Source organism: Mya arenaria, chromosome 13, assembly GCF_026914265.1.
Source record: "Mya arenaria isolate MELC-2E11 chromosome 13, ASM2691426v1".
In the NCBI taxonomy this organism is placed as follows: Eukaryota; Metazoa; Mollusca; class Bivalvia; order Myida; family Myidae; genus Mya; species Mya arenaria.
Window position 1 is genome coordinate 45,036,291 of NC_069134.1, and position 16,008 is coordinate 45,052,298.

General features: G+C 36.8%; 1 protein-coding gene and 1 long non-coding RNA gene across 4 annotated transcripts in view; one reads left to right on the forward strand and one right to left on the reverse strand.

Moving 5' to 3' along the window:
* Positions 1 to 16,008, forward strand: part of LOC128213633 (adhesion G protein-coupled receptor L3-like) — a 214,121-nt gene that overhangs the window by 19,988 nt on the left and 178,125 nt on the right. The gene's annotated exons all lie outside the window — the stretch shown is intronic.
* Positions 4,184 to 4,690, reverse strand: LOC128213647 (uncharacterized). Its single transcript, XR_008257766.1, has 2 exons — positions 4,598 to 4,690; positions 4,184 to 4,279 (listed from the first exon to the last, which is right to left on the reverse strand). It is a non-coding gene; the product is annotated as an uncharacterized LOC128213647 (long non-coding RNA).

Consider the following 16,008-nt stretch of genomic DNA (forward strand, 5'->3'; position numbering starts at 1 on the left):
CCATTTGTATAATCAAAGCGACATTGACTTTGCTGAAAATTTTAGCACATTATAAATGTGTCAATCAGTGAGTATTTGGCCACTGTCCCATAAGTCCAAAAACCGTAATTAGCCAGTCATAAAATTTGGTAATCCGATAGTTGGGCCGTGACATCCAATTACCATAACATCGCCAGCAGGTGGAGATATTGAAAGTTAACCAATCAGAATGCACATTGAGAAGACCCTGATCAAATGATATTAGTTTGTTAAAATGTGATAGAAAATACGACATAATTATGAAAAATCTTGTCAAGCACAAATCAAGTTAAAAAATAATTGATATAATTATGTATTGCACAAATAAAGCAAGATTGTTGCTTTTGAAGCAGACGGTCATAGCCATCTCGGGTCATTTGCAAGGTCTTGCTAAGAAAATCAATAACATGACGTATTAACAAATAATTGATTGGTTATAGTGAAATGTTCGTGATAAAAAATTGTTTTGTAATTACCACAATTTTTTTTTTGCTTTATGTAGAGTTTACTAACAGTATTTTTCTCCTGTTTATGATGTCAAAAAATTCGGCAAGATCACCATTTTGTCAGAACAATTTTCCGAGTTAATTTCTCAACCTCCCATTATGTATTGGTATTTTTTTCATCAAGGACAGTGATTTAAATGTCATTTGGTTCTTAAATGTCAGCATATTGAAACTTATTTAGCCAGAGACAAGTAAATAACAGCATAGCTGAATGTGACATTTGTACCCTATCCCGAATGTACCAAAATAAGATTCACCCCCTGCACTTAATGTATTTTGACAGTTCATTTATAAGGTCATTTTGATTGTTTCAAATGCTTAGCTGTCTTGGTTTTTGTTTCATTTTCGATGCTATTTGGAGATAAACTATGTGACACTGACAAATACACTTTTGCTGAGCCAAAAATGATACATCATTTTATGAACATTTTATATAGTTATAGCAATCAATTTGAATGTGAATATAAATGAGGTGTGTGGTATGGCATAGTTTTTGTATCAGGTGTTCCGAAAAGTATCACTTCTCCCTAAAGTCTCCCAACTTCTCCCTAATTTGACTTTCTCCCAAAATTTTCAGCCTAGTGAGAGCCCTGGTTTACAGTGTTAACAGACAAGTATTGGCATCTGCTTACAGTACTAACTGACGATTGTTGGCGTCCTCTTACAGTGTAAACAGACAAGTGTTGGCGTCTGCTTACAGTACTAACTGACGATTGTTGGCTTCCCCTTACAGTGTTAACTGACGATTGTTGGCGTCTCCTTACAGTGTTAACAGACAAGTGTTGGCGTCTGCTTACAGTACTAACTGACGATTGTTGGAGTCCTCTTACAGTGTAAACAGACAAGTGTTGGCGTCTGCTTACAGTACTAACTGACGATTGTTGGCTTCCCCTTACAGTGTTAACTGACGATTGTTGGCGTCTCCTTACAGTGTTAACAGACAAGTGTTGGCGTCTGCTTACAGTACTAACTGACGATTGTTGGCGTCCCCTTACAGTGTTAACAGACAAGTGTAGGCGTCTGCTTACAGTACTAACTGACGATTGTTGGCTTCCCCTTACAGTGTTAACTGACGATTGTTGGCGTCTCCTTACAGTGTTAACAGACAAGTGTTGGCGTCTGCTTACAGTACTAACTGACGATTGTTGACATCCCCCTTACAGTGTTAACAGACAAGTGTTGGTGTCTGCTTACAGTACTAACTGACGATTGTTGGAGTCCCCTTACAGTGTTAACAGACAAGTGTAGGCGTCTGCTTACAGTACTAACTGACGATTGTTGGCTTCCCCTTACAGTGTTAACTGACGATTGTTGGCGTCTCCTTACAGTGTTAACAGACAAGTGTTGGCGTCTGCTTACAGTACTAACTGACGATTGTTGACATCCCCCTTACAGTGTTAACAGACAAGTGTTGGTGTCTGCTTACAGTACTAACTGACGATTGTTGCCGTCCCTCTTACAGTGTTAACAGACAAGTGTTGGTGTCTGCTTACAGTACTAACTGACGATTGTTGACATCCCTCTTACAGTGTTAACAGACAAGTGTTGGTGTCTGCTTACAGTACTAACTGACGATTGTTGGCGTCCCCTTACAGTGTTAACAGACAAGTGTTGGTGTCTGCTTACAGTACTAACTGACGATTGTTGGCGTCCCCTTACAGTGTTAACAGACAAGTGTTGGTGTCTGCTTACAGTACTAACTGACGATTGTTGACGTCCCCTTACAGTGTTAACAGACAAGTGTTGGCGTCTGCTTACAGTACTAACTGACGATTGTTGGCGTCCCCTTACAGTGTTAACAGACAAGTGTTGGTGTCTTCTTACAGTACTAACTGATGATTGTTGACGTCCCCTTACAGTGTTAACAGACAAGTGTTGGCGTCTGCTTACAGTACTGACAATTGTTGGCGTCCTCTTACAGTGTTAACAGACAAGTGTTGGCATCTGCTTACAGTACTGACGATTTTTGGCGTCCCCTTACAGTGTTAACAGACAAGTGTTGGTGTCTGCTTACAGTACTGACGATTGTTGGCGTCCCCTTACAGTGTTAACAGACAAGTGTTGGTGTCTGCTTACAGTACTAACTGATGATAGTTGACGTCCCCTTACAGTGTTAACAGACAAGTGTTGGTGTCTGCTTACAGTACTAACTGACGATTGTTGGCGTCCCCTTACAGTGTTAACAGACAAGTGTAGGTGTCTGCTTACAGTACTAACTGACGATTGTTGACATCCCCTTACAGTGTTAACAGACAAGTGTTGGTGTCTGCTTACAGTACTAACTGACGATTGTTGACGTCCCCTTACAGTGTTAACAGACAAGTGTTGGTGTCTGCTTACAGTACTAACTGACGATTGTTGGTGTCCCCTTACAGTGTTAACTGACGATTGTTGACGTCCCCTTACAGTGTTAACAGACAAGCGTTGGCGTCTGCTTACAGTACTAACTGACGATTGTTGGTGTCCCCTTACAGTGTTAACTGACTATTGTTGGCGTCTCCTTACAGTGTTAACAGACAAGTGTTGGCGTCTGCTTACAGTACTAACTGACGATTGTTGGTGTCCCCTTACAGTGTTAACAGACAAGTGTTGGTGTCTGCTTACAGTACTAACTGATGATTGTTGATGTCCCTCTTACAGTGTTAACAGACAAGTGTTGGTGTCTGCTTACAGTACTAACTGATGATTGTTAGCGTCCCCTTACAGTGTTAACAGACAAGTGTTGGCGTCTGCTTACAGTACTAACTGACGATTGTTGGCGTCCCCTTACAGTGTTAACAGACAAGTGTTGGCGTCTGCTTACAGTACTAACTGACGATTGTTGACGTCCCCTTACAGTGTTAACAGACAAGTGTTGGTGTCTGCTTACAGTACTAACTGATGATTGTTGATGTCCCTCTTACAGTGTTAACAGACAAGTGTTGGTGTCTGCTTACAGTACTAACTGATGATTGTTAGCGTCCCCTTACAGTGTTAACAGACAAGTGTTGGTGTCTGCTTACAGTACTAACTGACAATTGTTGACGTCCCCTTGCAGTGATAACAGACAAGTGTTGGCGTCTGCTTACTGTACTAACTGATGATTGTTGCCCTTCCCTAAATTTGCCATGAATTGGACGTGGAAAATGGGTGGCAGTTGGTGGAGTATTGGAACGGATGGCACTTGGTGTAAAACGATGAAAAACAGAAGAAAATGGGACTTTGATATAATTTTTCACCATTTTCCACCAAATGCCACCCCAACGTGGCAGTTGGTGGAGTATTGGAACGTTTTCCACCAAATGCCACATGGCAAATTTTTCCACCAACTGCCACCCCAACGTGGCAGTTGGTGGAGTATTGGAACGTTTTCCACCAAATGCCACGTGGCAAATTTTTTCACCAAATGCCACCCCAATGTGGCAGTTGGTGGAGTATTGGAACATTTTCCACCAAATGCCACGTGGCAAATTTTTCCACCAAATGCCACCCCAACGTGGCAGTTGGTGGAGTATTGGAACGTTTTCCACCAAATGCCATGTTCAGTTTCTTTGATCTTTTTTTCACCAAATGCCATGCCAATGTGGCACTTGGTGGAAACTTTGTGGCACTTGGTGGAAATAAAATCATGGGATTTATAATGAAGTATGCATACAACAACCTAAGAACAAAAAAAAAAAATTCTTTGCAGTCATTTAGTTTCATATGTACACAAAATTACAAAGGATCACAGTTGATGGTGAAGAGCTGTCTGCATTTCTACATTTGGAGAAATCCTGAAAACAGTTTTAGTATTATTTATTTTGGAGGTTTCATTTTAGCTATCATTATTCAAATTTTTTTTTAAAATTACAACATTAAAAACATACTCTTAAATACGTTTTTTCAGCTTTGGGCCTAGCCAGAGTAATACCAAGTATTACAACAAAATGTTATACCATAACAAAATATATAATCCAGACTTATACATTGAATCATTGCAAATATGTTTTACAAGAGCACTCCACTGTTGTATTAGCAATGACAATACATGTACAGGTAAAAAGTTAATTTAACTACCGGTTTTGGTATTTTAATATCGAAATGTCAATAACCTGTTTCTTTTCTTTAGTGATGCACATCCGGTTGTTGTTTTCTGCAAGTTTGGCTATACTTATTCTGCTACAGAAGTCCTCTATTCATATTTGTTTCTGAAAAAGGGAACATTTTAATAAATCTGTTCAATATAACAGGGTTTGCCTCACAGCAGAATGTTTTTTGTTCTACAATTTGTTCTACAAATGTCTTTGTAAACATGTGTACACCAAGATTCACTTGAATATCTCTATTTTTTCAAAATCATGCAACCAACAACATGAATAACACCAAGGCTTTGTCAACGATTTTTCTTAAAAATACACACACCCTTTAGATCATATACATCTTCTACATCTTTTCTTGACTGTCATTTAATATTGTTTATCTCACCCTTTTTAGCACTTAGTACTTTTAAATAAGTATTATACTTAATAAAATATGATAATAGTATGAGGTCAGTCTTCATTTTAAGTTATTGTAATATTCAAATATTTACCAAATAGGTCTTAGAATCTTGTCCGAGTACATTGTCATCGTTATGGGGGGTTTTGTCTGGAAAAAAATGTGTATAACATTTCTTTATACATCTTCAACTTCATTGTACAAATTGAATGATACTTTTCAAACTTAGTACATTCCTTGACTGAGTATTTGTCATTTCTTTTGGGAAAAAAGTGAAACATACTTGACAGTACATGCATAAAGCTTATCTCTTAGTCAAACTTTAAACAAAGACAAAGAGCCTAATATGTGTAAAAAAATAAAATAAAATGATAAGTCATGATCTTTTTTGGTTGTTAATATGATAAAAAAACCAGTTACCTTATAATCAATCCATTTAATTAAACAAAACTGCACAATTTTTTTTTGTCTCTATTCAAAGTTCCACAAAATTAATGCTAGTAACTCTCAGAAGATTCAAATATTTTGAGGAGATTTTCCAGCAGAGAGGTCATTCCAAGTTTAAATCAAACATTAATGGGGTCCCTGTACCTTCGGAGAAATAGCAACAGAGAACATGTACACAGAAAACTTGCCCCTGCGAAAATGATGGCCAATAACCATGGACTACCATGGACTACCATGGTAGTTCATGGTCATATGACCATGGACTACCATGTTACGTCAAATGGCCGCCCCACGGTATCACACCATGGTAGACCATGGTATTATACCATGGTAGACCATGGTTTACCATGGTTTGATACCATGGTAGACCATGGTAGCACACCATGGTAGACCATGGTAGCACACCATGGTCATAAACCGTGGGGCGGCCATTTGACGTTACATGGTATACCATGATATATCATGAACTACCATGATATATCATGAACTACCATGGTATATGACCATGAACTACCATGGTAGACCATGAACTACCATGGTAGACCATGGTCACATACCATGGTAGACCATGGTCACATACCACGGTAGACCATGGTCACATAAATAGGATTGACAACAAACTTAACAAAGATCAAAATCAGTGAAATGGAATTGAATTGATTAAAATATGTTTATGGCGTCATCTAGTTTAGCATGCCGAGTACTGTATTCTGTTGATATCCCATTTACATGTATATGAGAAGGAAAAAAAATGTCTTATTTCTCTGCAATAGCTAACAACTTGCGCCAAACTTTGACTAGAACAAAATTATAGTATATATATATATATATATTTAGTATGATATAGGCCTCAAACTGTCCATTATGTAAAATATTGGAGCGTCTTCAATATAGTTCTTAAACTGAAACTGTTACATTTCAAGAACTTGAATTGTTCCTGCACACTTAAAGAGTAGTAAAAGTACAGTTCTTGAACAGTTCAAGAACAATTCATGCACATTTCTTAAATAGTAGTAAAAGTACAGTTCTTGAACAGTTCAAGAACAATTCATGCACATTTCTTAAAATGTTCTTATCATTTTCTAGTGGTTCTTGTACACGTTAAGAATAGATCAAGTACGGATCTAGAAATGTTCTTGCATGGATTAAAATCTTGAAATCTACCCAGTACATTCCTGACTAGATGTGATAACAATTGTTAAACGATAACGTTTTAGGAACAACTCTTGAACAATTGTTACATTATAACTTTCTTGTTTAAAATGTCAACCACTATTATGAAAAAAATAGTCAACAAAATTGAAAACACTTTCTTATAAGCTCCAGTTTTAGGTAACCAATTTCAATTCTTCATGAAAAGTAGATTACTTTTCTTAACTGCTTCTGTTTTACCACAATGAACATTTTTTTCATTTATGATTATGTATTAAAGTTACAAGTATTGCTCACATTTTACTGCGCTTATGCTGTATGAACGCAGTAGGGTAAGAAAGCAAATGACCCAAGATGCTCTAACATGCTTTATGAAATTTGCTCACATGCCCTACTGCGCTCTTACAGCATAGACGCAAGTAAAACTGTTATCTCTCCTTAATTATATCATTATATTTTTCAAACATGTACTTTTAACCAATGTGCATAAAAACATGGATAAAAAATTCAAACTAACACAGTTGATAAAGTTATTGTATTTAAGAAACAAAAAGTATGCACCTGTACATTAATGGTTCTTAAAGGTAATTCTGGAGTTTAAATGCATAGTTATTAATGACTTAATTTTTTGCATCAGCGCGCCAAACTCAGTTTTGTATTTACCAAAAGTTAGTCATACAGTTGTTATTTTGATTCTAGAACGACAGCGTATTAATTGATTCGCATTTATCATTTTCCATGTATCGAGCTTCTTTAGTCCAGCAAATTACTTATCCATGTCAGTGACGTCAAGCGTTTGATGAGAATAACATGAACTATTCATGAATGACAATTTTGACAAATCATGTTCATGAACTCCCACTAAGTTCATGAACTCCTGCTTAGTAAATGAACTTGACAGTTCATGAACATTATTTTTCCAATGAATTCATGAATAGTTAATGTCATTCGACACAAGGTGATAATTTCATCATTACTACACATCCATTTATAACAGTTTTAATTTCTTATGACGCATATAAACACAATTAGTAAGAAACCATTGAATTGCTCATTTCAGTCCTTGACATTTACATCTAGTCTCTGTACCCAGGTCCCTTTTCCTTATACACTTGATGATGAAACGCATCTGCAAAAAGATTTTTTGCAGTCATTCTTTGCATGATTGTTTTTGTTGAAGTGGTCTTTTCTTAACTCTGGAAGCCTTTCGTTGTCTAAGACTTTGACATCCATCTTCCAACCTGAAAAATATTTCTTTTATTTATTTGTACTGCCAACATTTTCAAATAACTAACGGCCAGTTGGTTATCAAATCAGTGCGAATTAAGATTTCAATGTTGCAGGTATATAAATTAATGATAGCTTATTTAATTCTTTCGAACCAAAGAGCTCAAATTTATTGAGTCTGATTTTTTTTTAAAGATTCTCATTAGTGTTTGTCTGTTACATATAAAATCCACTCCACACATCCAACCATATTGTTTTCAAAACCAGAATGAAAATCTTACCATTTGCTTTAAAAAATAGTCTACTCACTGATGGATTTGACAATTTACGGCTTTGAATGTTTTTCTCCTTCACTGGTTGATTCGTTTGAGGACTGATGATTTATTTGTTAGCTCCTTTGGGTTGGCTAAAATAGACGAAACAACATTTCAGACACTTAACCATAATTTGCTTGCATAGTGGTTATTTAAAAGGTCAAGGGTTGGCAGCGATGCAAAAGTCCATTGAAGGACCAAAATTTAAAAATGTTAAAAAAATCAATTTCTTCTTAGTTTTGAGGTTCAATATTTAACAAGCATGATTCATACCCATTTATCCATTGCAACATGAGAAGCTGTAATTAGGATTTGAGCATATTTTATGATATAAGATTTTATCAGATTTCAAATCAAAAAGCTATATTGTCTTTAAACATAAAGAGTATATTTGTGACTGAGTCGAAGTTATTGAAACTGTCCAATCAACAATGTCTTTGTTTTGATTGCAGCTATATTTAAAAAGATATTAACATATTTGTAACCCGGAAATGATCTCTCATCCACTACTTTTCATTATTAACCTGAGGAACTTTTATTTTTTATTTGACAAGATATAATAACGAACTCACAACATTGTTAAATAGGTAGTCTGGAGCATTTTGACATGAAAACAAAGTGATAATGTCAACAGACTTTTTAGAATAAATGTGAAAGTTTTTTTTATAAAAAATATTAATATTCTATTGTAAAATTTGTTAACTCCCTACTAACATGTCGCCAAAAATATATGTTTCACTCCCCTAAAAGATCGTTCCTCAAAACAATAAAAACTTTTTTAAAGGTTTTAGTTTTTGACCTTCCCCACCCACTTTTGCATCGCTGCCGGCCCATTACAATTGATCCTTTTTCTCGACAAAAATAGCTTACCAACGTTAAGAAACAAATTTAAAATCTGCTTTAATATATATATAAATTAAGTATTAGCTGAACGCTAGTCAAAAACAAGCATTTAACTGTGTTTCTACACAAACGTATTTCGTATGTTTGTCGCGAAAATGTATTACAACAAAACATATTTGCTCATTACTTCAAAATGTTGCTATGTTATTTTAAACAATAATATTAGCGTAAAAGATCGTTATAAACGTTACTGAATTATACTCCTTACATCGCTTGAACTTACCTTAAATAAACGAAACAAGACATCAGTTTATTTGGCGCATTATTTCGACAAAAATGGCGGGCGTTCGAAACTATCTCCGCCAGTGAAGAGCGTTTCGTCTTAAATGCGTAACCGTTAGAATATAGTTATATAGCTACGTTAGAATATGGCTATAGTATTTTGTAAATATTATATTTAACCGGTTTAACAACTAATTAACCAGTGTTGACCACAGGTGCTCGTCACATTGCCTGGATACAGTAATTTTATATAAAATAAAATATTTTTTTTTATTTTTTTTTATTTTTATTTTATTTTTTTTGACAAGATAGTGAATATATGTCATTTTAAAAAATATTCCACATTTTTCATGAAAAAAAGTTACTAATAACTTGACAAAATCTTGACAAAAAATAAATAAAAAAATCTATTAAAAAAAATATATATAAAAAATATAAATTACTTTATCCAGGCAATGTGACCAGCAATCCATGGCACCTTACATGATACATATGATATATGTGGTGCTTTAATTAAAATAAATTTAATTTTAATGTTCATATTATTTTGATATGGAATTTTCTTTACGTTTGTTATTTTTTATTTATAATCTTTGGGTTATAACTGGGCCAAATGTGTTACACTAAATGCACCAGCCAGTTGTAACCACAGCTACCTCAACTTCCTGCATGTTGCTGATGCAACTACTTGTTTTTGTACAAGTTTCCTTTCAAAGACATATGCAGAACATTTTAAGAACTTGCCATGTTCATAAGCTGTTCCTATGATGTGCCAAATTGTTTAAAAAGAACATTTCAAGAACATATTAAGAACATAAAAGTTCATAAACTATTCTTTAAATGTGCCAACTTGTCTTTATGAACAGTTCAAGAACATTTTAAGTGCAAACACTATTTATGAACTGTTCTTATATTGTACTTAAGACTTTAATATAGAACAGTATTAGAACAACAATAGTCTTTAAAAAATTCAAGAACTGTTCTTAAAAAGTATTCTTGAACTGTTCAAATACAACTGTTCTTAAAAGTGATCAGTTACTGTTCTAGTACAGTTTTGCATAGTTCTTGAACAGTAATTAAACACAAGAACATCATTTCACAGAGGAATGGAGCATAGATGCTCATTAATGAGCAAATGCTCTATTTCCCACAAATTGTTTTAAAAGGTTTTCAAATTTGGCATTCTTCCTTTCCAATAGATATTCTTCCTTTCCATCAGATGCTTTCGTTGTGGATGAGTCTAAAATTAGCAGAACAGCTGGTAAAGGGTTAATACTGAAACACAACTTCTGTTGTTGACAAGTTGTGTGTTTACTAAATATCAGTAAAGAATAAGACCACATTTATTAAGTTGCTATTTCTGTTATTTACCAAAATCAACAAATCATTTTTAGACTTATCCAAAGTAAAGAATCAGATAAAAAAGGATGATGGTAGACTATGGTAAACTGTCACAGTGGCTGACCATGGTCAACCTTGGTGTACCATGGTAGACCATGGTTGAAATGGTGACTCTCGGAGTAAAACTTTTGTACCATGGTCTACTGTGGGGTTTTTCACGGTACTTGATGGTTGACCTTCAAAAACCATGGTATACCATGGTGATCTTTTTTTGTACCATGGTAGACCATGGTCGACCATGGTCAAACCATGGTATACCATGGTGATATTTTTTTGTACCATGGTAGACCATGGTCGACCACGGTCGACCATGGTCGACCGTGGTCCAGGCAATGATTTTCCCACGGTACTTGATGGTTAACCATGATAAAACATGGTTGACCGTCAAAAACTGTCAAAAACCGTGGGGACCATGGTCGACCATGGTCATTATTTCGCCGGGGTAGTTTAACTCATCATTATCATGATCATGATAATCATCATCACATTGTTGTTGTTATCATCATCATCATCATCATCATCATCATCATCATCATCATCATCATTCATCATCATCAATAACAACATGTTGTTGTTGTCACCACCACCACAATCATCATGATCACTATCACCACCACCACAGTCGTCATAATCACCAATACCACCACAATCATCATATTCACCAACACCACAATGAACCACCAACAACACCACAATTGTCAAAATCAACCACCACCACCACAATCATCATAAATACTACCACCACCACCACCACCACCATCATAATCATCATCAATAGAACCACCAATATCAATATAAATCATTATCAATAGAACCACTAACATCATAATCATCATCAATGGAACCACCAACATCGTAATCATCATCAATAGAACCAGCAACATGATGAAGAGTAGTAGGACATGTAGTTATAGTAGTAGTGGGAGAAATCCCCAAAAGTAGTATTACCAGTTAAATAGTAGCATATGTAATGATGCTAAAACAGCAGCATGAACTTCAACAGCAACTGAATGCTATTCTTATTCCGCGATGATAATTAATGGTGAAATTTGCTGACTTCCATTTTACAGAACTCTTGAGATTTTCTAAGTCTTTTTTCACCAAATGCCACCCAAAAAATTAACTAAGTTCATTTTTCCACCAACTGCCATATGAAAAATTAACTAAGTCCAACTTTTTCACCAAGTGCCACATGAAAAAAAAAAACTGAGTTCAATTTTACACCAACTGCCACCTCCAGTTGGGTGGAAATTTCATGGCAGTTGGTGAAATTCTTGATTTTCCACCAAGTGCCACCCATTTTCCACCAAGTGCCACCCATTTTCCACCAAATGCCACCCAAATCCGTGGCATTTGGTGGAAGTTGCTGGCAAATTTAGGGAAGGGTGGTGTCCCCTTACAGTGTTAACAGACAAGTGTTGGCGTCTGCTTACAGTACTAACTGACGATTGTTGACATCCCCTTACAGTGTTAACTGACAAGTGTTGGCGTCTGCTTACAGTACTTACTGACGATTGTTGACGTCCCCCTTACAGTATTAACAGACAAGTGTTGGCGTCTGCTTACAGTACTAACTGACGATTGTTGGAGTCCCCTTACAGTGTTAACAGACAAGTGTTGGTGTCTGCTTACAGTACTAACTGACGATTGTTGACATCCCCTTACAGTGTTAACAGACAAGTGTTGTTGTCTGCTTACAGTACTAACTGACGATTGATAGCGTCCCCTTACAGTGTTAACAGACAAGTGTTGGCGTCTGCTTACAGTACTAACTGACGATTGTTGACATCCCCTTACAGTGTTAACAGACAAGTGTTGGTGTCTGCTTACAGTACTAACTGACGATTGATAGCGTCGCCTTACAGTGTTAACAGACAAGTGTTGTTGTCTGCTTACAGTACTAACTGACGATTGTTGACATCCCCTTACAGTGTTAACAGACAAGTGTTGTTGTCTGCTTACAGTACTAACTGACGATTGATAGCGTCGCCTTACAGTGTTAACAGACAAGTGTTGGCGTCTGCTTACAGTACTAACTGACGATTGTTTATATCCCTCTTACAGTGTTAACAGACAAGTTTGGGGTCTGTTTACAGTACTAACTGACGATTGTTAGCGTCCCCTTACAGTGTTAACAGACAAGTGTTGGCGTCTGCTTACAGTACTAACTGATGATTGTTGACGTCCCCTTACAGTGTTAACAGACAAGTGTTGGTGTCTGCTTACAGTACTTACTGACGATTGTTAACGTCCCCTTACAGTGTTAACTGACAAGTGTTGGTGTCTGCTTACAGTACTAACTGACGATTGTTAGCGTCCCCTTACAGTGTTAACAGACAAGTGTTGGTGTCTGCTTACAGTACTAACTGACGATTGTTGGCGTCCCCTTACAGTGTTAACAGACAAGTGTTGGCGTCTGCTTACAGTACTAACTGACGATTGTTGGTGTCCCCTTACAGTGTTAACAGACAAGTGTTGGCGTCTGCTTACAGTACTAACTGACGATTGTTGACGTCCCACTTACAGTGTTAACAGACAAGTGTTGGTGTCTGCTTACAGTACTAACTGATGATTGTTGACGTCCCCTTACAGTGTTAACAGACAAGTGTTGGCGTCTGCTTACAGTACTAACTGACGTTTGTTGACGTCCCTCTTACAGTGTTAACAGACAAGTGTTAGTGTCTGCTTACAGTACTTACTGACGATTTTTGACATCCCTCTTACAGTGTTAACAGACATGTGTTGGCGTCTGCTTACAGTACTAACTGACGATTGTTGGCGTCCCCTTACAGTGTTAACTGACGATTGTTGGTGTCTGCTTACAGTGTTAACAGACAAGTGTTGGTGTCTGCTTACAGTGTTAACAGACAAGTGTTGGTGTCTGCTTACAGTGTTAACTGACAAGTGTTGGTGTCTGCTTACAGTGTTAACAGACAAGTGTTGGTGTCTGCTTACAGTGTTAACAGACAAATGTTGGCGTCTGCTTACAGTGCTAACTGACGAATGTGGACGTCCCTCTTACAGTGTTAACAGACAAGTGTTGGCGTCTGCTTACAGTACTAACTGACGATTGTTGACGTCCCCTTACATTGTTAACAGACAAGTGTTGGTGTCTGCTTACAGTGTTAACAGACAAGTGTTGGCGTCTGCTTACAATACTAACTGACGATTGTTGGCGTCCTCTTTCAGTGTAAAATACTAACTGACGATTGTTGGCGTCCTCTTAGAATGTAAACAGACAAGTGTTGCGTCTGCTTACAGTGTTAAATGACAAATGGTGGCATCTGCTTATAGTACTAATTGACGATTGTTGGAGTCAGCTTACATTGCATACTGACAAATGTTTGTGTCAGCTTACAGTATTAATTGACAAGTGTTGGAGTCTGCTTACAGTATTAACTGACAAGTGTTAGAGTCAGCTTACATTGCTTGCTGACAAATGTTGAAAGTCCGCTTACAGTTTAAACTGACAAATGTTGGAGTCAGCTTACATTGCTAAATGACAAAAATTATGTTGGAGTCAAATTACATTGCAAAATGACAAATGTTGGAGTCAGCTTATATTGCTAAATGACAAGTGTTGGAGTCCACTTTCTGTGTTTACTGACAAATTTTGGAGTCTGCTTTCCTTGTTAACTTACAAGCGTGGAGTCCGCTTTCCCTGTTTACTGACAAGTGTTGGTTTCTGCTTTCCTTGTAAAGTGACAAGTGTTTGAGTCTGCTTTCCTTGTTAACTAACAAGTGTTAGTGTCCGCTTTCCTTGTAAACTGACAAGCATGGAGTCCGCTTTCCTTGTTAACTGACAAGTGTTGGAGTCCGCTTTCCATGTTAACTGACAAGTGTGGAGTCCGCTTTCCTTGTTAACTGACAAGTGTTGGAGTCCGCTTTCCTTGTTAAATGACATGTGTTGGAGTCCGCTTTCCTTGTTAGCTGACAAGTGTTGGAGTCCGCTTTCCTTGTTAACTGACAAGTGTATGAGTCCGCTTTCCTTGTTAACTGACAAGTGTTGGAGTAAGCTTTCCTTGTTAACTGACAAGTGTTGGAGTCCGCTTTCCATGTTAACTGACAAGTGTTGGAGTCCGCTTTCCTTGTTAACTGACAAGTGTTGGAGTCACTTTCCTTGTTAACTGACAAGGGTTGGAGTCCGCTTTCCTTGTTAACTGACAAGTGTTGGTGTCCGCTTTCCTTGTAAACTGACAAGTGTTGGAGTCCGCTTTCCTTGTTATCTGACAAGTGTTGTCTTTCAGTACAATGTTCTCATCTTACCCAAGAATATGTCCTTTTTTATAACCCGCCTTGAAAAGGTGAGGGGATATAGTAATGGTAGGCGCGATTCCGTGCGTGTGTGTGTGTCTGTGCATGCGTGTGTGCGTGCGTGGGTGCTTCCGTCCGTCCCACATTCATTTCTTTGCATCTTCTCTTACATTTCTCATGCGATTTCTACCAAACTTTCACAGATTGATGATCATAAAGTGAAGCAGCGCATATTGTCGGGCTTTCCCGATTCAACTATTTTTAAAAGAGTTATTGCCCTTTGCTTATTTTACATTTAAAATTGGTTTCTTCGCAACTGCTCTTACGTTTTTCATGCGATTTCAACCAAACTTTTACAGATTGATGATCATAAAGTGAAGCAGCGCATATTGTCAGGCTTTCCTGATTCGACCATTTTTGAAAGAGTTATTGCCCTTTGCTTATTTTACATTTAAAATTCGTTTCCTCGCAACTGCTCTTTCGTTTTTCATGCGATTTTTACCAAACTTTCACAGATTGATTATCATAAAGTGAAGCAGCGCATATTTTCTGGCTTTCCTGATTTGACCATTTTTGAAAGAGTTATTGCCCTTTGCTTATTTTACATTTAAATTTTTTTTTTTTTTGCATCTCCTCTTATGTTTTTTCATGCGATTTCTATTAAACTTTCACAGATTGATGATCATAAAGTGAAGCAGCACATAATGTCTGGCTTTTGTGATTTGACCATTTTTGAAAGAGTTATTGCCCTTTGCTTATTTTACATTTAAAATTGGTTTCCTCGCAACTGCTCTTTCGTTTTTCATGCGATTTTTACCAAACTTTCACAGATTGATTATCATAAAGTGAAGTAGGGCATATTTTCTGGCTTTCCTGATTTGACCAATTTTGAAAGAGTTATTGCCCTTTGCTTATTTTACATTTAAATTGGTTTCTTCGCAACTCCTTACCTTTTTCATGTGATTTCTACCAAACTTTCACAGATTGATTATCATAGAGTGAAGCAGCGCATATTGTCGGGCTTTCCCGATTCGACCATTTTTGAAAGAGTTATTGCCCTTTGTTTATTTTACAATTAAAATTGGATTCTTCGCAACTCCTCTTAC